Source organism: Triticum aestivum, chromosome 3B (genome assembly GCF_018294505.1).
Source record: "Triticum aestivum cultivar Chinese Spring chromosome 3B, IWGSC CS RefSeq v2.1, whole genome shotgun sequence".
Lineage (NCBI taxonomy): Eukaryota > Viridiplantae > Streptophyta > Magnoliopsida > Poales > Poaceae > Triticum > Triticum aestivum.
The window spans coordinates 802,430,774-802,458,324 of record NC_057801.1 but is presented as its reverse complement, the minus strand read 5'-3'; the positions used below and the strand labels follow the sequence as shown (position 1 = coordinate 802,458,324).

General features: G+C 44.0%; 1 pseudogene; it reads left to right on the top strand.

Moving 5' to 3' along the window:
* Nucleotides 1–17,841, top strand: part of LOC123067958 (uncharacterized) — a 43,584-nt pseudogene extending 25,743 nt beyond the window's left edge.
* Nucleotides 17,842–27,551: the final 9,710 nt, after the last annotated feature.

Here is a 27,551-nt window from a genome sequence, read left to right as displayed (position 1 = left end):
TGGCTCTGGTACCAAGCTTGTCACGACCGGTTTTCCAATAAAAATATTTATTGAGAAACCAATCTTTTGAGTCCAGTATGAGAGAAATCCTCCTCACTGGTAGACAGATTCTTGATACAATAAGCCAGTAGCATAAAATATATTACAGGGTCGAACTACGGTTGCTCAACCAAATTATTACAAGCACGCCAATAATTATACATAATGGCGGACATGACACAGTGGTGTGGAGGCATACTACTGACTCGAGGATAGGGCAGTGGTGCAGAAACACAGCGGGGAGAGAGATACAAGACTCCACGTCTGTCGTCTCATCGAGCATCGAGGTGAGGCTCGATGAATTTATTTGGTAGCGGAAGCGGATATAATACAGTGACCAAATCCAGGGTCGCACGAGACTGACTGGGACTCCTCTAGGTGTCGGACTCGCTATCAAACTCTTCATCCATGAGATCACCTTCGTCAGCATCTGGCCAAATCAACAAGCCAGTGAGTACTTTGAAAGTACTCGCAAGACAGTTCGGACGTAAGATATAACAAATGCATGCATGGATGCGTCATGAATAATTCACCAATGTACATTCAAAAATTAGCATAACAAGGTAAGTAAAAGGGAAACGGCGGTAGTCCGCCTGAAATCCCAACAAGACATAAATGACTACCGATCGGGTGTGTGAAGCGACGCCTCGAAAGGTGAATAAATAAATATAAGGAAATGATGCCACAGTCGGGCGTATTAGCGACACCACATAAAGGGCTTTAAAAGAAATACCACAGTCGGACGTCGGGGCGACATCACAGAAAGGGCTTTAAAAGAAATGCCACAGTTGGACGTCGGGGCGACATCATAGAAAGGGCTTTAAAAAATGCCACAGTCGGACGTCGGGGCGACATCACAGAAAGGGCTTTAAAAGAAATGCCACAGTCGGACGTCGGGGCGACATCACAGAAAGGGCTTTAATTCGCAAGGAAATAATACTCATAATAAATGTTCAATTCATGAGAATAAATGGGTTAGTCCATCCACAGGAATAATCATTTAACCGGACTTAGCACTCATGCGATTCACCGGAGTCTCTGTCATCAGAACTGACATTTGATCAGGATAAGATAATATCGATCTAGGACATGGAATAGATGATTTGGGGAAATATATGACTCTGCAGAGTTTGTACAAAATTTTTCCCACAGCCAACGGATTTCCGTAGTCACGAAGGACTAGTTCCGTTTACGGAATTTCGGAAGAAAACACAGCTAACCAGTACACACCCATCCTACCTCTCGACGCTAGGAATCACCCTAGACATCGTCCAAGAAAAACTTTTGAGACGGGGAGATCACAATCTCGAATAGCATGGGATCAAATTTATATACGCGCGCTCTAAGGGGTGCCCCCCTCTCGGTCCCAACCGGAAACACCCATGCCCCCTGACCGGATGACTGGCTTTAATCCAGGGCCATGGAACCATCATCACGGCCTCTCCTTTTGGTGTGTACCAGAAAAGCGGTTTGCAACTTACTAAACCATATTCCTCGCGGAAAACATGTGGTAGTACAGGGAAGGAAATGAGAGGAACTGGACCGATACGGTTTGACACTGAAGTCACATAGTCTGGCATAAGACTGGCATGCTACGACACTGCCATCTTACCCATCCTCATGCCAACACATGGCCATTCATACTCACATCCATCCACTTATGGATCATCGAGCTCACTTACCTCAACATTGCATAAAATAACGTTCATCGATATGCTTCTCAACATGCCATGAAACTAACTAAATGCAAAACATGCCAAGACACTCATCATATCAAAATTTCAAACATGCTTGCCTGGTTCAGAGTAGTCGGAGCCTAGCTCAGTGAAGTTCGCGGCTTCGTCACCTCCTTCGGTATCTACGGTATAAAGAAAATATATGCACTATCGTAAATACCAAGGGGTGCACAAAAAGTATTCCAAATATTTTTCAAATAAATCTGATAAAAAACTAGACAAAATTTTAAAGAGAACAGAAAAAGAATCAATCAAAAATACTTTTCTTTTTAAAAGTTATAAGGGTTTTTGTCCAGGGACTCATCTGTAATGAAACAGAAGATTTCTAGGGGCTAGCTTATAAAAACAGAAAACGCTTCGGCAGAAACTACGCCAGCCCAAAGGGAAAGCGCATTTGGCAGAAGGCGTTTTCAGAAAACGCTTCGTTTAGAAAGGACAGAGAGGCTGACAGCGGGTCCCGCCTGTCAGGTTTGAACTTTCAAAAAGGGGGAAACGAAGCTCGTCGGCGCCCGAGAGCCGCGGTGGTCGCCGGCGGCGATCCACGGCGAGGTAGGGGGATCGGAGGGTACCTCCGTGTTCAGGGCGCCATTTCGCGTCGGTTGGTGGTGGTGGTGGTCGCCGGCGAGTACCACGTCGACGGCGAGCTTTGCTCCGGTGGACGGCGGCTCGGGTGGTCGAGGGACTTGTCGGAGAGGGCTGCAGAGATCAAATTGAGGAGGGGGTTAGGCTCCTGGTAGCTAGAGGGAGTAATTGACGGGGTTAGAGCGCCGGAGATGGCCTCACCGGAGCTAATCGTGGTTTAGGCCGAGGCGTATCGGGGCGGCCGGAGTTGGGGGAGGAGACCTCCTCGAGGTCCTCCTAGTGGCCTGGCGGGGCGTTGGTGAGGAGTGGTGATGATGCGTGCACGAGGGTGAGCTCGGGGGCCCTTTTTATAGGCGGCCCGAGGTGGTTGCCGTGAACGGGGGTCTCCGGCGAGTGATTACGGCGGTGCTGTGGTTGGGCAGTGGGATTAGGGGCTTGGGCATCGCCGTTGAGGTCCACCGGTTCCATTTAGGTGCTAATCCGGCTGGGATTTGGTGCTATGGGCGAGCTCGACGGAACGGGAGTGGTGCGGCCCGTCGGCGGCAGGGAGCACGTTCCGTGCTTGCCGGGCCACGGCGACGGTGCCACGGGCGTGCGCTGGCATGGCAGGGACACGCGGAGAGCCAGGGGGTGTTGGGCGGCGCCGGGTGGCGTGGCGAGAGGGCTCGGGCCCTTGTTGGCCGCCACGGAAGGTGCAGCCACCGCAGAAGCTTCCAACGCCGGCGAGGCTCGTTGCTACCGACGCCAGGAATCGGCCAAGCGTGCGTGCGGGGTGCTGGCCAGGGAGAAGAGGCTGCGTGCAACGCGCCAGGGCGCACTGTGGCCGCGTGACCGAGTCTGACGAAGGAAAAAAATAACTGAATCTCTGAACTTTCTGAACTGGCAAAGGAACAGTGCAGCTCAGGTGTTCGACAGAATGTTTTTGGCCTCTGGGGATTTTTCCTTGAGCTGATTTTTGGTGGAGTGGCTACTCATTGCTCCACTAGGCTGCCTGATTTTTGGTGGAATTTTTGGAGGAATGTAGATATGAATTTCATCAAATTTGGCAAATCTGGTCCAAACTTGCAGAGACTGAATTTTGAAAAATTTGAAAAGAGAAGGAGTGGATCAAGATGGTTCTGGGTTGTGGGTACAAAGGACTATCCAGGAGAGTTGGTTTGAGGTCAAAACTCAAATGCAAAAGGGTACTTGCTTTGAAAATCACTCAGGCTCCAAATAATTTTCAGAAATGATTTGAGGGGAAAAATAATTAGAATAAAATCCAAAACTTGCTTGGATTAGTTGGGACAGAGAACTTAGGTTGATTACAAGGAGGAGGTGAGGTTTTGGAGGGGTTTTACCACATGGGCAAAAATGCCAAGTCATGGGTGGTTTCCAAGATATGAAAATCCCAAGTTTTTCATAGAGTTTCTTTTTAAAAGAAAAATATTAAACTCCCAAAAATAGATTTGAGAGGGAACCAACAGAGAAGAAGTTTCAAAAGATCAAACACCATAGCTTGAATAAAAATAAAAACCTTGCCAAAGAAAAGGAAGTTTTTAAGAGGAAGGTTTGTCTGAAAATAAAAATAAAAAAATAAATGGCCTCTTTTCAAAAACCACAAAGTTTTTGATAAAAACCAAATTAAAATTTTGGAGTGTCACAGGTATACCTTGTGATCAAAGTCAATACCATTTTCATCAGTGCATAGATGGCCATTTGTGGGCATAGGAATTTTGACGCCTTTGCAATCTTGCATGCCGAATTTCCTCAGTACATCTTTGAGGTATTTCTCCTGAGATATGAATATGCCATTGCGCTGTTGACGAATTTGAAGACCTAAGAAGAATTTCAACTCTCCCATCATAGACATTTGATATTCTTCACTCATCATATATGCAAATTCATCACTATAACGTTGGTTAGTACAGCCAAAGATAATATCATCAACATATATTTGGCACACAAACAGTTCACCATCATAAGATTTAGTAAAGAGAGTAGGGTCGAGTGAACCGGGTGTGAAGCCATTCTTCACGAAGAATTCCTTCAATGTATCATACCACGCCCGAGGGGCTTGCTTGAGGCCATAGAGGGCCTTATTGAGTCTGAAGACTTTGTCAGGACTCTTTGGATCTTCAAAACCTGGGGGTTGAGCAACATATACTTCTTCCTCAAGCTTACCATTGAGGAATGCACTTTTCACATCCATTTGATATAAGATGATATCATGATGGTTTGCATAAGCAAGTAATATGCGAATAGCCTCAAGTCTAGCAACATGTGCAAAAGTTTCATCGAAATCAATTCCTTCAACCTGTGTGTAGCCTTGAGCTACCAGTCGTGCCTTATTCTTCACCACAAGGCCATTTTCATCTTGCTTGTTGCGGTAGATCCACTTTGTGCCAATGATATTATGCTTGCAGGGATCTGGACGTTTGACCAGTTCCCAGACATTGTTGAGCTCGAACTGATGTAATTCTTCTTGCATAGCCTAAATCCACTCCGGCTCCAGCAATGCTTCATCTACCTTAGTGGGCTCTGTGATAGATACAAAAGCATAGTGCCCACAAAAGTTAGATAAATGTGAAGCTTTTGAGCGTGTGAGAGGACCTGGCTCTTCAATGTCATCGATGATCTTGTCAACTTGAACTTCTTTTGCAACGCGAGGATGAGTTGGTTGTCGTCGAGGTATTTGATCATTTTCCTCAGCACCATTGTCTTCAGCATTGTCTTGAGGTGCATCAGCTCGACGTTCTTTGCGTACTGGAATGAATTCTTCAGCAAATTCTTCAGTAGGAATGACATCCTCAGTTGCCTTGAACTTGATAGAATCCTCAGGTGCTGGTTCATCTAACACAGAAGGTAGGTGCTCTCTCTGCGAGTCCTTAGTTTAATCGAACCGCACATCTACAGTTTCAACAACCTTGTGAAGAGCATTGTTGAAGACTCTGTAGGTGTGCGAGTCCTTTCCGTAACTAAGCACAAAACCTTCATGTGCTTTCGGTGCAAATTTAGAATTGTGGTGAGGATCTCTAATCCAGCATTTAGCACCGAAGACTTTGAAATAACTCACATTGGGTTTCTTGTCAGTGAGGAGTTCATAGGCCGTCTTCTTGAAGAATTTGTGAAGATATACTCTGTTGATGATGTGGCATGCAGTATCAATTGCATCAATCCAAAAATGATGAGGCGTTTTGTATTCATCAAGCATAGTGCGAGCCATCTCAACAAGAGTTCTGTTCTTGCGCTCCACGACGCCATTTTGCTGAGGAGTATAGGGAGCAGATAACTCACGAGTAATACCAAGTTCATCAAGATAGTCATCAAGACCGGAATTCTTGAACTCAGTTCCATTGTCACTTTTGATGTGCTTGATCTTCACACCAAAGTTGGTTGAAGCCCTCGAGGAAAATCGTTTGAAGACTTCCTGCACTTCATGTTTGTAAGTAACAATGTGTACCCATGTATATCGAGAGTAATCATCAACAATGACAAAACCATATAGAGATGCAGCATTAGTGACTGCAGAGTAATGATTAGGTCCGAATAGGTCCATGTGAAGCAATTCGAATGGACGAGTAGTGGTCATGATAGTCTTCGCTGGATACTTGGCCTTGGTCATTTTTCCAGCTTCACAGGCTCCGCATAAGTGATCCTTGAGGAATTTGACATTCTCAATGCCAATGACATGCTTCTTCTTCGCAAGCGTGTGCAAATTCCTCATGCCTGCGTGACCAAGTCGTCGATGCCATAGCCATCCTTCTGAAGCTTTTGCAAGTAGACACACGGCTGGTTGTGGTCCTGTAGAGAAATCAACAATATACAAGTCTCCTCTCCTAAAGCCTTCGAAGACTTTAGAATTGTCAGCTTCCATAATCACAACACAGTGATACTTGCCAAAGACAACAACCATATCAAGATCACAAAGCATTGAGACTGACATGAGGTTGTATCCTAAGGACTCAACAAGCATGACTTTGTCCATGTGTTTATCCTTAGAGATCGCAACCTTACCAAGACCCAATACCTGACTTTTGCCTTTGTCAGCAAAGATGATATGCTTTAGATGTGACGGTGATAAGGGAGCATCCATCAAAAGATTCTTGTCACCAGTCATGTGATTTGTACATCCACTATCGAGGACCCATTCAGTGGTTTTGGGTTGATCATCCTGCAGATGAATTAGTGTAACTTACAATCTCATATGCTTCATCAATGAAGAATATGATATCAAGTTCATCAGATGAATTTCATCAAGCATTAAACAGATATAGCAGTGTGAGGACGTGTGAAATGGAAGTTCATTTCATCATGATTAGCCTGCATCCTTTCAGGCAATTTTGTCAGGTCCCCAGCAAATTCTTCAGACGTTAAGCACGTCTGGAGACCTGACCCTGCAGAAGAGTTTAGTTCTTTTTCTTCACCACCCACATCTGAAGGGGTGGCAAAGAGTTCATCACTCTGCGAGCACCATAAGAGAATGGTGGCATAGAGGCCAAACCATTTCGTTTCACATAAGAGGGGTTAGGGTAAGCATATGAATAGGCATAGAAATTCTTCGAGGACTTATGAACATAATGATTTGAAGAATAATGTGCATATTCATAGCCCTTAGCTCTACCCTGCGAAACAGAGTTGTTAGCACAATGATTATCATATGAGGACTTTGATCCATTTGAGGAATTTGATCCACGTGAGGAATTTGGTCCATATGAGGACTTGGATCCATATGAAGAATTAGGTCCATATGAAGAGTTTGATCTAGGATTCCTGTTCTTCACAGGTGGTGTCATGAGGAAATTTACCTGAAGACTTTCAACATAACTTTTGGGAACCCAGATTTTCTTCATAGGTGAACCGTTCCTGCAGTTAGTCCCAACATATCTAGCAAATACTTCACCATTCTGATTTTTGAACAGTTTATAGTTGGAGTCAAATGACTCATCAGAAGAATGAGAAGATTCACATGTAAAGCCAGATAAGTTAGATGGATCAACTGGAGGTCCCTTTGCAGCAACCCATGAGGTTTTGGGGTACTGCTCAGGTTTCCAATATGTTCCATCAGCATTGAGTTTCCTCTCAAAAGAAATACCCTCTTTCCTAGGGTTTCTATTGAGGATCTGCTTTTTGAGCACATCACAAAGATCTGATGCCCTTTGAGGCTTTTGTACATGCCTGTTGTGTACAATTCCTTCAGCCCTGCATCGTTAGTGATACTAGCAATGTCCTCAGATGAGGAATTAGTGATAGCAGAGGCAGGTGAAGAATTTGTAACAGTTGAAGCATTTGAACATTCAGGTGAAGAATTAGCAGATTCACGTTCAATGCACTTTAAGCATGGAGGAACAAATTCTTCTTGAGTAGCGCTGATTTGTTGAGCTAGTAATGAATCGCGCTCCTTCAGAAGATCTTCATAACTCACTCTTAGCTTCTCAAGATCTTGCTTTCTTTGAAGAAATTCATAAGAAAGTTTCTCATGATCAGATAAGAGAGTGTTATGATGACTTTGAAGGTTATCAAACCTAGACTGAAGTCTCTGAAGATTTTCAGTCAGGGCTTTAGTGCGATCCATTTCTTTACCTAACATGTCATCACTTTTGTCTAGCATGTTTTGAACCTTTTCAAAAGCCCTTTGTTGTTTTACAGCAATCTTAGCAAGTTTAGAGTAGCTGGGCTTGAGATTCTCATTAGATTCATTTTCACTAGATTCAGAGGAGGTGTATTTGAGTACCTTTGCACCTTTTGCCATGAAGCAATAGGTGGGAGCGTAGTCATCATTATCTTCATAAGGCTTGTCAGTGGGGTCAGTTTCTTCAGTGTTGAAGATGGACTTGCTAACGAAAGCAGTAGCGAAGGCCAGACTCGCCACACCAGATTCAGATTCTTCAGACTCCTCCTCTTCCTCATTTTCCTCAGATTCAGCTTCAGAGTCCATTTCCTTGCCAATGAATGCCCGAGCCTTCTTGGAGCTGCTCTTCTTGTGAGATTAAGACTTCGAGGATTTTGATGATGAGGATTTTGACGATTTCTTCTTCTTCTTCGCATCATCAGAACTGTAATCTTTGTATTTCTTCTTCTTCAATTCCTTTTCCCACTGAGGACAATCTTGAATATAATGACCAGGTTTCTTGCATTTGTGGCACAGCCTTCTCTTATAGTCACTTGATGAGGAATCACTGCTTCTTGAGGATTTTCCAAAGCGACCACGTCTTGAGAACTTCTGGAATTTCTTCACAAGCAGTGCTAGCTCCTGGCTCAATTCTTCAGGATCACCAAGGCTACTACCAGAGTCCTCACATTCAGACTCAGACACAACCTTGGCCTTCAGGGCACGTGGTTTGCCATAGCACGAACCATAGAGATCTCTCTTTTCAGCAAGCTGGAACTCGTGAGTATTTAGCCTTTCGAGGATATCGGCAGGATCAAGAGACCTGTAGTCAGCCCGTTCTTGTATCATCAGACCCAGAGTATAAAATGAGGAATCAAGTGATCTCAATAGTTTCTTCACCACCTCATGGTCAGTGATGTCAGTGGCACCGAGGGCTTGAAGCTCATTTGAGATGTCAGTGAGGCGATCAAAGGTTTGTTGGACATTTTCATTGTCGAGTCTTTTGAAGCGGTTGAAGAGATTCCGAAGAACATCAACTCGAGAGTCGCGCTGAGTTGAGACTCCTTCATTCACTTTGGACAGCCTATCCCAGATAAGCTTAGCAGTTTCCAAAGCACTCACTCTTCCATACTGTCCTTTACTCAGATGGCCACATATGATATTCTTCGCTTGAGAATCGAGTTGCTTGAATCTCTTCACATCGGTAGCGTTCAGTGAGGGTGTGACAGAGGGAACACCATTTTCCACAACATACCAGAGATCGTTGTCAATTGCCTCGAGATGCATTCGCATCTTGTTTTTCCAGTAGGGGTAGTCTGTCCCATCAAAGGTAGGACACCCAGCCGAGACCTTGATCATACCTGCGGTCGACATAACTAAAACTCCAGGCGGTTAAACCAAAATCACACAGAACAAGGGAGTACCTCACTCTGATACCAATTGAAAGTGTGTTATGTCGACTAGAGGGGGGGGGGTGAATAGGCGATTTTTATGAATTCTTCACTGAGGAATTTGCCGGTGAGGAAATTCCTTAGTGAAGAACTATTAGCAGCGGAATAAGTACTCAGAAGTAAGCATAACAGAATACAAGCATGGTCATCATGATGAAATGAAGACTAGCACAGAGTACAGAAAGCGTAATCACAGGATAACACAAGATGAAGACAAACAGACTGAACAAATTGAACTGAGGAAATTGAGAAAGTCTTCAGTCAAAGTCTTCAAACACAGATATGAACAAGCACTCAACACAGTAATGAGGAAATGAAGGGGTTGAGGAAATAGAACCAGTTAGGTTGGTGAAGACAATGATTTGGTAGACCAGTTCCAACTGTTGTCTCAGTTGTACGTCTGGTTGGAGCGGCTGAGTATTTAAACTCGAGGACACGCAGTCCCGGACACCCAGTCTCTGAGCACGCAGCTCAGGAGACCCAGTCCTCACCGTATTCTCCTTGAACTAAGATCACGCAAATCTCGTCCAATCACTCGTGGTAAGTCTTCAGGCGACTTCCAAACCTTCACAGACTTGGTCACTCGGCAATCCACAATTCCTCTTGGATGCTCTAGACCTTGACGACTAACCGTCTGGAAGAAGCACAGTCTTCAAAGGTAACAAGCGTCGGATCCACGCAGGATCAATTTCTTCAGTGATGCTCAATCACTTTGGGTTTGTAGGGGTTTGGTTTTGGGTTTCCTCACTTGATGATTTTCGCTCAAAGTCCTCGGATGATGGGTTGCTCTCAAATGACAAGTGTCAAGTTCTCTCAGAGCAACCAACCAGCTAGTGGTTGTCGGGGGCGGCTATTTATAGCCTAGGGAGCAGCCCGACATGATAAGACATAAATGCCCCTCAATGATATGACCGTTAGGTGGATAAGATATTTTGGGACAACTGGCGCGCAGCACAGCAACGATCAGAAATTTGGCTCTCAAATTCCTCAGGGCTATCATGTTCCTCACTGTGTAGGTAATTCACACCGACGAATTCCTAACTCCTCAGTCAGAACAAATTCATCAGTGACCAGAAGAACTTCGTCTCTGTCACTGAAGAAAGTGACTGAACTGTATGAGATTTCCAAAGGCTTCACTCGAAGGGATTGGTAGGTGTAGGATTTTGAGTTGAGCATCACATGGAAATTTTTCCTTAGTATTTCCTCGACCCCCTTTAACAGTACGGTGTTTCCTATGACTCAAGAAGGAGAAAATGAAACTACGAAAACAAAAGTCTTCACGCTTCATGTTCCACAAATGAATACCAAGTCTTCAAGGTCACACCAATTTCTTCACTTTCAAAGTCTTCAGAAAGTCTTCAGAATATCAAAGTCTTCAGTTGAAGAACTTCATTTTTAGGGGTCAACTTTCTCTGTAAATATCAAACTCCTCATAGACTTATAGACCTGTGTATACTCACAAACGCATTAGTCCCTTAACCTATAAGTCTTCAATACACCAAAATCACTAAGGGGCACTAGATGCACTTACATGGTCCCATGTCCGTGCTGGCTCAGGAACTTTGCCCTCCCTAGGCAAAGTAACCATGCCAGGGTAATGCTCCTTAATGAGGCTCCCAAGGACGCCGTTCACGTGTCGGTACTTTCCCCTGCTAGCTCCAGCTTTCTTCCAACCGCTACATAATGAGAAGCCAAAGCTATTAGCAATTGTTGCATACATTGAAAGTAGAAAATGGGAAGCCAAAGTTAGTTACGTTTCTCCACATGGAGCAATACATGGCCTCTCCTCCACAGGAAGCCCTCGTTCCAGGAGGCTTGAGAAACCACGTAGGTACATGGACCGACCCTCCTCTACTTGGATGAAACCAGCATGCTCCTCGGCAGAGGTCGATGCCTCCTTGTCAGAGGTCGGGACCTCCTCGTCAGAGGCCTCCGATGACAACCGCTCTTCCTCCATCCTCTCACACACGGGGGAATGAGACACCGGCTCGTCCTCCACCCTCTCAGAGACGGGGGGGTGAGACATCGGCTCGTCCTCCACCCTCTCAGACATAGGGGAGTGAGACACCGGCTCGTCCTCCACCCTCTCATCCTCAGGCGATGCCACGACAGGTGGTGGCGAGGGAGGCTGAACCGGGTTTCTCTTAGCATTTGCTCCACGTGCACCTCTTCCCCGACCTTTTCCTCTTCCTCGACGTGCCTGAGGTTGAGAGGAAGGCAGAGGATCGGCGATAAAACTGCCAAGCAAAGATCTTGCTAGGGGGAGCGAGGGCTTTTTCCTTTGCGGGCCCACCATGCTTCACTCACCTGCTATGAAAAAAAGTAAAGCAATTAGTACATACAAGATTATAGTTTAAATAAATAAGCATAAGTTCAAACAATTGTCGCAATGAGAATTACCAATGCAATTGTAGTACAAATACATTATAGTTCAAATAAATAAGCATAAGTTAAAAAACATACGCAATGAGAATTACCAAGCACTTATAGTACAAAAACTACATTATACTTAAAATAGATAAGAATAAGTTCAAAAATATTACAAATTCAACATTACAACATGTTTGAGATCGTCATCTGGGTCATGGTAAAGCAACTAGTACACAATCAACATTACAGTTCAACACTACGACTAAAAATAGTCAGGATCATCTGGATCACAATCCGTCTCTTCTTCAAGGTCAGTTCTAGCCTCATCATCAGTATCATACGTGTCGTCAAGGATGTTATCCTCATGTTGACCGTCATCGTCACCTTCATCGGCAATGCCTAGACGTAACCATTCAAGCATTGAGAGGTCTTCCACGTTCGTAACCTCTTCTTCTTCCTCTTCGACTTCTTCTTCTTCACTGTCAATGTGTACTTCCATGCGTGGATGGATGTTGAGACGGCCTCTAGGCCCATGTTCTTCTTGGAAGAATTCTCCATCATATGTGTCAGGGTCGATGTGAGGTTCATAATCCTCTTCACTGGGGGGAAGGATGTTTACCATGTGGCGGCACATCGTACACGACATCCCAACACTTATGGTACTTCTTTTGACATGTGTACTTGAGATAAAAAACTTGTGTCGCCTGTTGAGACACAATATAGACATCTTCACATTATAATTTGCTGTCTTGTCGAATTTCGACTTGCCCAATATCATCCCTCCGCCTAACCTTCTCTGGATCAAACAAAGGGCATTTGAAGACAACGACTTTTGGAGGATTTGCCCCAAAGTAATGCAGTTCGTATATTTCAACAAGTCTTCCATACTACTCAACTCCATTGCAAATAACCAACACTCCCATGTTTCTTGATTTTAGAACACCCTGACGTTCCTCGTTCCCATGTGTGCGGAAGCGATACCCATTGATGGTGTATTTATCAAATGTACCGACCTTATAGTCAAACCCATTAGCAACTTGTTTCAACTCTTTGTCCAATATTGACGTACCCTACAAGTTTAAGAGGGAAGGATAGGTGTATTAGTCGCATGTAATACCAACTTCAAGTGTTCCATGAAGTATACCTTACCTTTTCTCTGAACCAAGAAATGAAACCATAATTGCCGTCTCCTTCACCAGCAAGAAGCTTATACTCTTCGAGTGAATCACGTTCGACCCCTCCATTCAAGAATTGGGCAATGAATTCACTGCCCAATGAGAAATAAGCGGAGTTAAGAGAGAAACATGTGAGTAAATGTTACATAATGTACCAACACTTACTCATTGTGCGACCGCACTTCTTGAAGGTTGGTGAGGATATACAACGTAAGCGATTTCCACTCTTTCGGGTCCAAATTCATTGAACGAGAAGCACCCACAGGTCCGAGTTGTCCTTTGAAGAGGCTGAGCTTGGATTCATGTTTAGGGTCGCCAGTATTGTATCGAGACTTTGCATTATGCAAGCCTGGAATATTGGTCGCATAGCATGATGTCGTGAAGTTTGTAATCTCCTCCGCCAAGAATTTCTCGGCTATGGAGGCTTAAATTCTACATTTATTTCTACATTTAGCTCGAAGAGTCTTCTGCATTCTCTCAAGTCCATAGCACCAACGATTCTGCACAGGGCCACCCATTCTTGCCTCGGAAGGGAGGTGTAAAATCATATGTTCCATCAGATTAAAGAATTCTGGTGGAAAGATCTTCTCTAGCTTGTAGAGCAACTCGGGGGCCCGTTCTTCCATCTCATCTATCATAGTAGGAGATACTTATTTAGCACAAAGAACACGGAAGAAATAACTAAGCTCTACCAATACTTCCCAGTCATCCTCAGGGATATAGCCTCGAATCATCACCGACATTAACCACTCAAACCATATGTGCCAATCATGACTCTTCATCCCGTTGAGCTTCTATTTATCAAGACTCACTGCCCTCATAAGGTTCGCTGCATACCCATTAGGGAACACCAAAGTTTTGAACCACATGAGTATCTCCTTCTTTTGTTCCCTAGTAAGAACAACCTTCGCCTTTGGCGTCCTCCAGCTTTTCTTGCCCTCGGGTTGTCGCAAGTTTTGTTCGGGTCTATCACATAGCTTCATTACATCAAGTCTAGCCTTAGTATTATCCTTTGTCTTCTCAGCAATGTTGAACAACGTGCCAAAAATGGCCTCGGTGATATTCTTTTCAGTGTGCATTACATCAATATTATGCGGAAGCTCGAGCTGGTGAAAGTAGTGGAGATCCCATAAGCATGGCTTATGAGTCCACACGTGTTCTTCATTATATCCCAAGAAATACCCTGGACGTTTGGGATTAGGCTGGAGAGCATTTAGTTGATCACAAATTTGTTCACCCGTCATCTCAGGTGGTGCCGAGTGTTCAACGACTTCACCTTTCATGAAGTTCTTCTTGTCTTGTCTGAATGGATGGTCAGGACACAAATGTTGTCTATGAAAATCAAAGCAAGAATACTTGCGACCATGCTGCAACCAACGGCACTGCATGCTTTCCTTGCACATTGGGCATGGGAACCTCCCATGCACAGACCACCCCATGAAAAGTGAATACACTGGTAAGTCATGATGTGAGTACTGGTACCAAACATGCATTGTGAAGTTCTTTTTGCTAGCAGCGTCGTATGTCCGTATCCCATTCACCCAAGCTTCTTTCAACTCATCTATTAGTGGTTGCATGTACACACTTATATTCTTCCCCGGATACTTGGGCCCTGGAATTATCAACGACAGGAACATGTGCTTGCGTTGCATTAGCGCGCCAGGGGGAGGTTGAGGGGAATAACAAACAGGGGCCAACAACTATATGTCTTTGACACCATACCAAACGGATTGAACCCATCGATTCCGATGGCAACTCATGCATTCTTTGCCTCTTTTCCTTTCTCATGATGTATTCGATCGAAACTCTTCCATGCTTGGGCACAAGACGGATGTATCAACATTGGTCTCCCATGATCATCTTTGTCGCGTCTTATCCCATATTTGTGCCATGTCATCTGTTTGGCTGTATCTTCGTTAAAGTAAAGATGTTGAATTCTTGGCAAGATTGGAAAATATCGAAGAACATTTGCGGGGACTTTGCTATGCTTCTTCGTACCATCACCGAGGTCTCTCTCGACATACCTAGAGGCTTTGCACTTGGCGCAATAATTGTCATCGGCATACTCTTTCGTAAAAAAGACACATCCGTTTGGACAAGCATGTATCTGCTCATAGGGCATCTTAAGTGCACGAATGATTTTCTTCGTTTCATACCAGCTTTTAGCCAGTTTGTGACCTTGGGGGAGAGAGCGACCCCAAGATGTCACCATCGAATTAAAGCAATCTCTGCTCATGTTGAACTGGGTCTTTATAGCCATTGCTTGTGCAATGGCATCCAGCTGACATTGGTTTGTGTGGTCGTGAAGAGGTTGTTGTGAGGAACTCAGCATTTCTAAGAAGGCCCTCGCAGACTCCTCTGATTCTTCTTCTGATCCCTCTTCACGTGCATCGTTGAAGTCAGCTACGATGTCAACGATCCAGGTACCATTGTTGTCGGTTCGCCGACGCACCACCTCCTCTCTACTACGTTCAGGCTCGCCATGAAGGGTCCACCGGGTATACCCACGCTTAAACCCATGCTTCTGCAGGTGCTTACACATCGTCTTCTTCGCCTGTTCTCTGCCGTTGTCACACTTCAAGCAGGGGCACCAACTTTTTCTTTGGCCTCTAGCAAATGCTGCCTCTACAAATTCATTGGTCTTCGTCACCCATTCAGTGGTCATGCCAGCCTGACTAGGGTGGCCAGTGTACATCCACTCACGATCATCCATATTTGTACTTGCACTAACAGTAGGGGCACCAAATTCATATTCATCAAGATATGTGTATTGTAATTAAGACTAGATAGACAACTAATTACCATTATCATATTATTTACGCCATCGTTTTAATTTTTTACCATACAAAAGAGAAACGGGCATTCATGGATTGAATCCTATCTCTAATAGGTAAAGATGGGTCCTAATCCCACCCGAGTACGTGTAGATTGGGTTCGTTTCCCGTGCTCTACTCCGGTCCGAGGCAAAATTTCGGCAGCACCTCCCCGCTGTTCTCCAGATACATGTCTTGATAACAAGCCGAGAGAATGTGCACCCGGAGAACAACAAGGTGGCGCTGATGAAATTTTGCCGAGGACCGAAGTAGAGCACGGAAAACGAAACCCAGTCTGCACGTGCTCGGGCTGTCCATGGATAACGTGGACAATTCGAAAGGACGACGGTTATAAATATGCAAAGACACGCATATTTATAGATGCCACCCTTTCGAATGGGAGACGCCTAGGTTACGAGACTTGACATGAAAATAAAATCTAGTGGCATCGGCATGACGACCGGAACAAAGCAAATAGGGGAGGGGGAGGAGATGACAGTCAAGCTCAACCCTAGACCGTAGAGGCGGTAGTCGAATGACGATGGCAATGGCAACAGGACGGACAATGCTCCTAGAGGTGAAGAGAAAATCCCTGCACATGAAAAGCACCGGCACAACCAACATAAGCACTCGCAGAACAATCTAATAAAAACATCATCAACATCATCTTGCAGTTCAACAAAATCTAACCTAAATAAAATAAGCAAGAAGCTGAGCATTTAATTTCCTAACGAGCATCAATCAAAAATGAAATTTTGCCTTGCAGAACAGCCATATTATCCAAACTTGCTTTATGGAGTATACATGCTAGGTACTCCTCCCTGTTCTGAAGCAAATTCTTCACCTTTGAAGTACTGATGAGTGCATACCATGTTTTGAGTTTGTGACAGTACGTTGTGTTGAGACTTGTTCGGTAACAGGAAAAGATTCAGATGAACTATTGTATTAACCATTAAAATTATTAGATCAACGGCTCACATGGTTTTTTAATCTAGTTTGGGAATATTAAATAGAATGCCAGAATAGGAGCGTGCTCACCGTGGCGTGGGGCAGAGGGGGCTGAGGGTAGAGGGGGAGGTGGTGCCCTGCTTTGGTGGCGACCAGCACCTGCGGATGCGTAGGCGGGAGCCGGCGCTAGTGCTGCCAACGGCAGCCTTGGCGCTAGGGCAGGGGAGGACTGCCCGGTGGCGGTCGCTCCATTGGAGGAGGACTAGCGGGGGGCGCCGTGGACAAGGGCCCCGATGGCGGCGGGGCGGAGGCGGGGCCAGCTGTGGCGGCGCGGTGGAGGCGGGGACCAGCTACGGCCACGCGGTGGAGGGAGGGATGGGCGGCGGCGCGGTGGAGCCGGGGACGGGCGGTGGCGGCAGATAACCTAGCGAGTCGAGACAGTGATGCGTGGGGGGGGGGTTTCTTTTTTTTAATTTCATTAATTTGCCGTCGTTGGGACAAAAAGGAGACGACAAAGCAAGGCTCGGTGCCAGTTTTTTTTCTATTAGTTCGCCGTCAACAGGGCTGAACACAAACGGCAAAGCTACTGACTTTGCCGTCAGCAGATGACAAAAAACAGACATCAAAGTTAGGGCACCGTTACCGACCGTTAGACTAGACACGTGTCCACCCTTTGCCGTCACCCAGCAAAACAACAGACGGTGAAGAGCCGGTTTGCCATATTTTTTTCTTTGTCGTCTTTCTTTCTCTAGATTTGCCGTCAGCCACCGTGCGGACAGACGGCAAAGAAGAGATTTGCCGTCAGGCATACTTTGCCGTCATCAGTTGATTGCAAAACTTTCTTTGCCGTCTACCCCGATGAAAAGCTGACGGCAAAGCCACTCACAAACGACAAATTAGCAGTTTCCTGTAGTGGGTGGTTGTAGCTTGTTCTTTAATATTCTTCAGTTTGCTAGTTGCCTTGGTCCAGATCATCTGTCAGTTCGAAGGAACTGCTTGTACTTCATTAGGGTCCCTGGTGAGTGTATCGAGTATTCTTTGGTTGATGGATCTTTGCATAAACTTGCTGCCGACTACCAAGGGCCAGGAATGGAGGATTACAGACCATTTTCTTGGGTCCTCCCAAGCATTTGCTGATGCAATACAATGGGTACCAGAAATGTACAGATCGTTCTCAAGGTCGATTTGCTTCCCACTGACTTTTATACTCACTTGGATTTACATTTTCTGTCTGTTATTCAATAATATTTCAAGGGACTAGCAAAAAATGTGTATAGGACATGCTGATCACTTCAAATATTTCACAATAATGTACATGTGATTTAGCACAAGCCTCGTCGCCCTCCCGCTAGGGAGGTTGGGTGGAAACCCTAGCCCCCGCCGCTGGGGACGTCCATCCTCCCCTTCCCCTCCACCGCCGCTAGAGGAGGTCGCCGGGCGAAGCCTCAGGCGGCTGATGGCGGCAGCAGAGGCTCTCTTCTCTTCCCCCCCGCGCCAGATCGGTGAGGCGGGTCACCCTTGGTGCCAGGGCGCTTTCCCTCGATCTGCGTCACGACGGTGCGGTGTCTTACACGACGGTTCAAGGCGGCGGCATGGTGCTGGGCGGGTGCGGTGGAGCTGCTAGACTCCGAGGAAGATCTGGTGGCGCCGGCCGTTCGATGGGCTAGCGGTGTCATGGCGGCCTTGGTCGCGGTGGCCGGCGTCTTGACCTATCGGTGGAGGCTGGATCCCGGGGCGGCGGCGCTGGACGGTGGCAGCGGGTGAAGCTCGGGCCTCCTGCGGCACCATGGCATGGTGCTGTCCCTATCCAAGGCGGATCTGCATCGCCGATCTCGTGGTTTTGCCGCGGATTGGTTCAGATCAAAGACGGTGGTGGGCGTGCGGGATCCATCTCGGTGGCTCCAGTGGTTTGGCGAGGTGGGGTGGGAGCCCTCCTCCCAAGCTCCAATGGTGGCGCATTGAGGTAGTGGCCGGTGCGCTAGGGCTCCTACGGTGCACTGCTATTGCGGTTGGTCGCCAGATCTAGGCGGCTAGATCTGAGGCTTTGAAGGCGGTCGAGACAGTGCACAGGTTGTCGGGTGGATTTCTTGGGACGGATCTGGATGGAAATTTGGTCTTCGATCATTGACCAGAGCCGATGATGACGATGCGCTTATAATCATTTCCTTCATGAAGGCATCATCGAGGTGAAGCTCCCAACCCCAATCAATACCTTCAGGGGAAACCCTAGATCAGATGATCGGACGACAGCGGCATTCATGTGTCGTCCCCCCTTGGGGGCGGCATTCTTTGAGTTGCACTCGGGCTCGAGGGACCAGCGAATGGATTCTTCGGTGGAGCGGTGTTTATTTCTACATATTCATGGTAGCGGTTCTCAGCGGCATGGAGCATTGGAGGCTTGGCTCAGATGTGTGGCGATGGACACACGCAGGAGGTCGACGCTGTCTGGCGTTGTGGTGTGATGTCTACTACATAACCTTCTTCTTGTAGACGTTGTTGGGCCTCCACGTGCGGAGGTTTGTACGACAGTACCAAATTTTCCTCAAGTGGATGACCTAAGGTTTATCAATCCGTGGGAGGCATAGGATGAAGATGGTCTCTCTCAAACAACCCTGCAACCAAATAACAAAGAGTCTCTTGTGTCCCCAACACACCCAATACAATGGTAAATCTTATAGGTGCACTAGTTCGGCGAAGAGATGATGATACAAGTGCAATATGGATGGTAGATATAGGTTTTTGTAATATGAAAATATAAAAACAGCAAGGTAACTAATGATAAAAGTGAGCACAAACAAGGCCTAGGGTTCATACTTTTACTAATGCAAGTTCTCTCAACAATGATAACATAATTAGATCATATAACAATCCCTCAACATGCAACAAAGAGTCACTCCAAAGACACTAATAGCAAAGAACAAACGAAGAGATTATTGTAGGGAACGAAACCACCTCAAAGTTATCATTTCTGATCGATCTATTTAAGAGTCCGTAGTAAAATAACACGAAGCTATTCTTTCCGTTCGATCTATCCTAGAGTTCGTACTAGAATAACACCATAAGACACAAATCAACCAAAACCCTAATGTCATCTAGACACTCCAATGTCACCTCATGGGTATGATTATACGATATGCATCACATAATCTCAGATTCATCTATTCAACCAAGACAAAGAACTCCAAAGAATGCCCCAAAGTTTCTACCGGAGAGTCAAGACGAAAACGTGTGCCAACCCTTATGCATAAATTCACAAGGTCACAGAACCCGCAAGTTGATCACCAAAACATACATCAAGTAGATCACGTGAATATCTCATTGTCACCACAGATAAGCACATGCAAGACATACATCAAGTGTTCTCAAATCCTTAAAGACTCAATCCGATAAGATAACTTGAAATGGAAAACTCAATCCATTACAAGAGAGTAGAGGGGAGAAACATCATAAGATCCAACTATAATAGCAAAGCCCACGGTACATCAAGATCATGCCATATCAAGAACACGAGAGAGAGAGAGAGAGAGAGAGAGAGATCAAACACATAGCTACTGGTACATACCCTCAGCACCGAGGGTGAACTACTCCCTCCTCGTCATGGAGAGCGCCGGGATGATGAAGATGGCCACCCGTGATGATTCCCCCCTCCGGCAGGGTGCCGGAATAGGGTCCCAATTTGTTTTTGGTGGCTACAGAGGCTTGCAGCGGCGAAACTCCCGAGCTAGGTTTCTTTCTGGGGATTTCTGTATTTATAGGAACTTTTGGCGTCGGTCTCACATCAGGGGGGGGGCTCGGAGTCATCCACGGAATAGGGGGGCGCGCCCTCCACCGTCGTGGATGGCTCGGGACTCTTCTGGACCGACTCTTTTACTCCAGGGGCTTCTTTCGGTCCATAAAAAATTAACAAAAATTGGCACGTCAATTGGACTCCATTTGGTATTCCTTTTCTGTAAAACTCAAAAACAAGGAAAAAAACATAAACGGGCACTGGGCTCTACGTTAATAGGTTAGTCCCAAAAATCATATAAAATAGCATATAAAACATCCAAGATGGACAATATAATAGCATGGAACAATCAAAAATTATAGATACGTTGGAGACGTATCAAGCATCCCCAAGCTTAATTCCTGCTTCTCCTCGAGTAGGTAAAAGATAAAAACAGAATTTTTGATGTGGAATGCTACCTAACATATTTGTCAATGTTATCTTCTCTGTTGTGGCAAGAATATTCAGATCCATAAGATTTGAGACAACTGTTTAATATTGACACAAAAATAATAATACTTCAAGCATACTAACAAAGTAATCATGTCTTCTCAAAATAACATGGCCAAAGAAAGTTCATCCCTACAAAATCATATAGTTTGGCTATGCTCCACCTTCGTCACACAAAATATTCAAATCATGCACAACCCCGGTTTCAGCCAAGCAATTGTTTCATACTTTAATATTCTCAAACTTTTTCAACTTTCACGCAATACATGAGCATGAGCCATGGACATAGCACTATAGGTGGAATAGAGTGGTGGTTGTGGAGAAGACAAAAAAGAGGAAGATGGTCTCACATCAACTAGGTATATTAATGGGCTATGGAGATGCCCATCAATAGATATCAATGTGAGTGAGTAGGGATTGCCATGCAACATATTCGCTAGAGCTATAAATGCATGAAAGCTCAATAAAAGAAACTAAGTGAGTGTGCATCCAACTTGCTTGCTCACGAAGACCTAGGGTATTTTGAGGAAGCCCATCATTGGAATATACAAGCCATGTTCTATAACAAAAATTCCCACTAGTATATGAAAGTGACAAAATAAGAGACTCTCTATCATGAAGATCATGGTGCTACTTTGAAGCACAAGTGTGGAAAAAGGATAGTCGCATTGTCCCTTCTCTCTTTTTATCTTTTTTTGTTTGGCTTCTTTGGCCTTCCCTTTTTTTTTTGATTGGCTGCTTTGGCCTCTTTGTTTTTTTATTTCCTCACATGGAACAATGTTCTAATAATGATGATCAACACACTTTTATTTACTTACAACTCAAGAATTATCACTCGATACTTAGAACAAAATATGACTCTATATGAATGCCTCCGGCGGTGTACCGGGATGTGCAATGATTCAAGAGTGACATGTATGAAATTTATAAATGGTGGCTTTGCCACAAATATGATCTCAACTACATGATCATGCAAAGCAATATGACAATGACGAAAGTGTCATAATAAACGGAACGGTGGAAACTTGTATGGCAATATATCTTGCAATGGCTATGAAAATGCCATAATAGGTAGGTAAGGTATATGGTGGGTGTATGGTACCGGCAAAAGTTGCGCGGTACAAGAGAAGCTAGCAATGGTGGAAGGGTGAGAGTGCGTATAATCCATGGACTCAACATTAGTCTAAAGAACTCATGTACTTATTGCAAAAATCTACAAGTCATCAAAACCAAGCACTACGCGCATGCTCCTAGTGGAAGGGTTGGTAGGAGTTAACCATCGCGCGATCCCGAGCTCCACACACAACGAGGACAATCAAAATGATACATCATGCTTCAAATTTGTTACACAACGATCACCATACGTGCATGCTACGGGACTCACAAATCTCAACACAAGTATTTATCAAATTCATAATTACACCACTAGCATGACTCTAATATCACCATCCTCATTTCTCAAAACAATAATAAAGAATCAAACTTCTCATAGTATTCAATGCACTTTATATCAAAGTTTTTTATTATATCACTCTTGGATGCCTTTCATATTAGGACTAAATTCATAACCAAAACAAACTACCATGCTGTTCTAAAAGACTCTCAAAATAATATAAGTGAAGCATGAGAGTTCATCTATTTCTTTCAAAATAAAACCACCGCCTTGCTCTAAAAATATATAAGTGAAGCACTAGAGCAAACGACAAACTACTCCGAAAGATATAAGTGAAGATCAATGAGTAGTTGAATAATTATGTAACTATGTGAAGACTCTCTCTCATTTAAAAATTTCAGAACTTAAGTACTTTATTAAAATAGAAAGTAAAACAAAAAATGACATTGCAAGGATAGCACGTATCATGTGAAGAAGCAAAAACTTAGGTTCAACCAATACTAACCGATAATTGTTGAAGAAGAACGGTGGGATGCCTACCGGGGCATCCCCAAGCTTAGATGCTTGAGACATCTTGAAATATTATCTTGGGATTCCTTGGGCATCCCCAAGCTTGAGCTTTTGCGTCTCGTTAATTCCTCTCATATCACGGTTTCCCTAATTCTTAAAAACTTCATCCACACAAAACTCAACAAAAGCTGGTGAGGAAGGTTAGTATAAACCAATGCAAAACCTTATCATTCTCTATTGTAGAAAATCACTAAAATTATTATTTGATATTGCCTACTAAATACCTCTGCATATTTAACACTCTTATTCTCGAATAGAATCATTAAACAAGCAAACAATGCAAACATAAAAGCAATCTGCCAAAACAGTACAGTCTGTAAAGAATGCTAGATTCATCATACTTTCCTAACTCCGAAAATTATGAAAATTTACCACACTGTAGAAAATTTATCAGAGCTCAATATGCAAAAAGTTTCAACATTTTATAATATTCTGAATTTTCTAGGGAATTTTTGCAACAGCGGTAAACTTTTTGTTTTGAAACAGCAACATGCATACTTGCAAAATAAGCATGGTAAAGGCTATCCTTGACATTTTTATTAAAAATAAAGATGCAGAACATTATTCTAAATAACAACAAGCAAATCATAACAAAAGAAAACTACGCTCAAAGCAAAACACATATCATGTGGTGAATAAAAATGTAGCTCCAAGTAAAGTTACCGATGAACAAAGACGAAAGAGGGGATGCCATCCGGGGCATCCCCAAGCTTAGTTGCTTGGTTGTCCTTGAATATTACCTTGGGGTGCCTTGGGAATACCCACCCTTAGGCTCTTGCCACTCCTTATTCCATAGTCCATCGAAACTTCACCCAAAACTTGAAAACTTCACAACACAAAACTCAACAGAAAATCATATGAGCTCCGTTAGTATAAGAAAATAAATCACCACTTTGGTACTGTTGTGAACTCATTCTAAATTCATATTGCTGTAATATCTACTGTATTCCAACACATAGATTCATACCCTCCGTTATTACTCATAGATTCATCAACATAAGCAAACAACACATAGAAAACAGAATCTGTCAAAAACACAACAATCTTTAGTAATCTGTAACTCTCGAATACTTCTGTAACTCCAAAAATTCTGAAAAATTAGGACAACCTGGGTAATTTGTGTACCAATCAGATGCAAAAACAAATTAGATCAATAGCACACTTCTGTGAATTATGAAAATTATTTTCCTGGGCGCCAAACTTTCTGTTTCTCAGCAAGATCAAAACAACTATTACCGTAAGCCATCCCAAAGGGACACGGCAATTCGGTGCTCGAGCTGAGCTGAGCCCGAAATCGCTCGCTTTCGTTCCTCGCTTGCGATTCGAGTAATGAGGTCTGACAGCCCGACAGGAGGCACTGGAAAAAAGATGTAAAGTCCCGTATAAAGTCTGGAATAGTGCTTCTTTGTGGGCCCAAATCGTATGTGCGTATAGCCCGTCAGCCGCGGGGTCCTGGTCCGTGGACCAGAACGCCTCATTTTACGCTGAGCCGCTAAATGTCCAACACAGCCCACTCTCATCCCCCGCACCGCCCCAAGACAACCCTCCCAAATCTGGTTTTCAGCTGCGGCGGCCGTGATGACCCACAAGTATAGGGGATCTATCGTAGTCCTTTAGATAAGTAAGAGTGTCGAACCCAACGAGGAGCAGAAGGAAATGACAAGCGGTTTTCAGTAAGGTTTTCTCTGCAAGCACTGAAATTTTAGGTAACAGATAGTTTTGTGATATGATAAATTGTAACGAGTAACAAGCAATGAAAGTAAATAAAGTGCACCAAGGTGGCCCAATACTTTTTTAGCAAAGGGCTAGCCTGGACAATTTCTTACAATGAGAAAAGAGCTCCCGAGGACACATGAGAATTATCGTCAAGCTAGTTTTCATCACGCTCATATGATTCGCGTTCGGTACTTTGATAATTTGATATGTCGGTGGACCGGTGCTTGGGTACTGTCCTTACATGGACAAGCATCCCACTTATGATTAACCCCTATTGCAAGCATCCGCAACTACAAAAGAAGTATTAAGGTAAACCTAACCACAACATTAGACATATGGATCCAAATCAGCCTCTTACGAAGCAACGCATAAACTAGGGTTTAAGCTTCTGTTACTCTAGCAACCCATCATCTACTTATTACTTCCCAATGAATTCCTCTAGGCCCAAATAATGGTGAAGTCTCATGTAGTCGACGTTCACATAACACCACTAGAGGAAAGACAACATACATCTCATCAAAATATCGAACGAATACCAAATTCACATGACTACTGATAGAAAGACTTCACCCATGTCCTCAGGAACAAACGTAACTACTCACAAAGCATATTCATGTTCATAATCAAAGGAGTAATAATATGCATTAAGGATATGAACATATGATCTTCCACCAAGTAAACCAATTAGCATCAACTACAAGGAGTAATCAACACTACTAGCAACCCACAGGTACCAACTTGTGGTTTTGATACAAGATCGGATACAAGAGATGAACTAGGGTTTTGAGAGGAGATGGTGCTGGTGAAGATGGTGATGGAGATTGACCCCCTCCCGATGAGAGGATCGTTGGTGATGACGATGGTGATGATTTCCCCCTCCCGAAGGGAAGTTTCCCCCGCAGAACAGCTCTTCCGGAGCTCTAGATTGGTTCCGCCAAGGTTCCGCCTCGTGGCAGCGGAGTTTCGTCCCGTAAGCTTGCCTCTGATTTTTTTCCAGGGTAAAAGCCTTCATATAGCAGAAGATGGGCACCGAAGGGCCACCAGGGGGCCCAGGAGATAGGAGGGCGCGCCCAGTAGGGGTGGACACGCCCCCCACCCTCCCGGCCAGGGTGTGGGCCCCCTCTGGTGTTTTCTTCGCTCAATAATTCTTATTAATTCCAAAACTTACTTCCGTGGAGTTTCCGGATTTTTCGAGTTGTGCAGAATAGGTTTCCAATATTTCCTCCTTTGCCAGCCAGAATTCCAGCTGCCGGCATCCCCCCTCTTCATGGTAAACCTTGTAAAATAAGAGAGAATAGCCATAAGTATTGAGATATAATGTGTAATACCATCCCATAATGCAATAAATATTGATATAAAAGCATGATGCAAAATGGACGTATCAACTCCCCCAAGCTTAGACCCCGCTTGTCCTCAAGCGGAAGCGGAAATCGAAAAATATGTCCACATGTTTAGAGATAGATGTGTCGATAAAAATAAAATACGGACATGAGGGCATCATGATCACTCTTATAACAGCAACATATATAGATTTTATCATATGATTTCTTATGCTCAAGTAACGATCAATTCACAATGTCAAGAATGGTTCAGAAACTTCATTGGGAACTAACAAACTATAATCTCAGTCATTGAAGCAATTGCAATTTATCATAACATCAAAAAGAGTCAAGAATAGAGCTTTCCAGCAAGTCCACATACTTAACTATCATGTAGTCTTCTACAATTGCTAACACTCACGCAATACTTGTGGTTATGGAGTTTCAACCGGACACTGAGAAAGATAGGGGCTTATTGTGTTGCCTCCCAATGTATTCACCTTTGGGTGATGTCAACAATAAAAATTCATGCTAACTTACATCCAATTGGATATATATATATATATCAAGATCTTTCAAACACGAGGAGCTTGCCAAAGGATAAAATGAAAAAGGGAAAGGTGAAGATCACCTTGACTCAAGTATATAAGTAAAAACATAAAGTAAAAGATAGGCCCTTCGCAGAGGGAAGCAGAGGTTGTCATGTGCTTTTAGGGTTGGATGCACAAAATCTCAATGCAAAAGAACGTAACTTTATATTGCCACTTGTATATGGACCTTTATTATGCAGTCCGTCGCTTTTATTGCTTCCATAACAAGATCGTAGAAAGCTTATTTTCTCTGTACTAATAAGTCATACATATTTAGAGAGCAATTTTTATTGCCTGCAACATGACAACTTACTTGAAGGATCTTACTCAATCCATAGGTAGGTATGGTGGACTCTCATGGCAAAACTGGGTTTAAGGATATTTGTAAGCACAAGTAGTATCTCTACTTGGTGCAAGGAATTTGGCTAGCATGAGGGGGAAAGGCAAGCTCAACATGTTGGGAAGATCAATGACAATATACTTTAACTGAGATGTGAGAAAACATAAACCATTACGTTGTCTTCCTTGTCCAACATCAACTCTTTTAGCATGTCATAATTAATGAGTGTTCACAATCATAAAAGATGTCCAAGATAGTATATTTGTATGTGAAAACCTCTCTTTCCTTATTATTTCTTATTAATTGCAATGATGACCAAAACTACATTTGTCAACTCTCAACAACCTTTATGCCTCATACTTTCTATGTGTGAAGTCATTACTATTCCTATGATCAATATGAACACTTTTATTCTTTTTATTCTTTCTACTTCTCAAAATCATGGCACGATAGCAAAGCTCTTGACTCAACACTAATATTTATTATAGATAGCTCATAGACTCAATTATATAAAGAGATCACAAAGCAAAACTCAAAACTAAATGATACTAAAACTTCAATCTACTAGATCAAGATAGTACTAAAAGGATCGAACTAAGTAAAACGGTAAAGATAGGAGTGTGATGGTGATACGATATCGGGGCACCTCCCCCAAGCTTGGCAGTTGCCAAGGGGAGTGCCCATACCCATGTGATTATGTCCT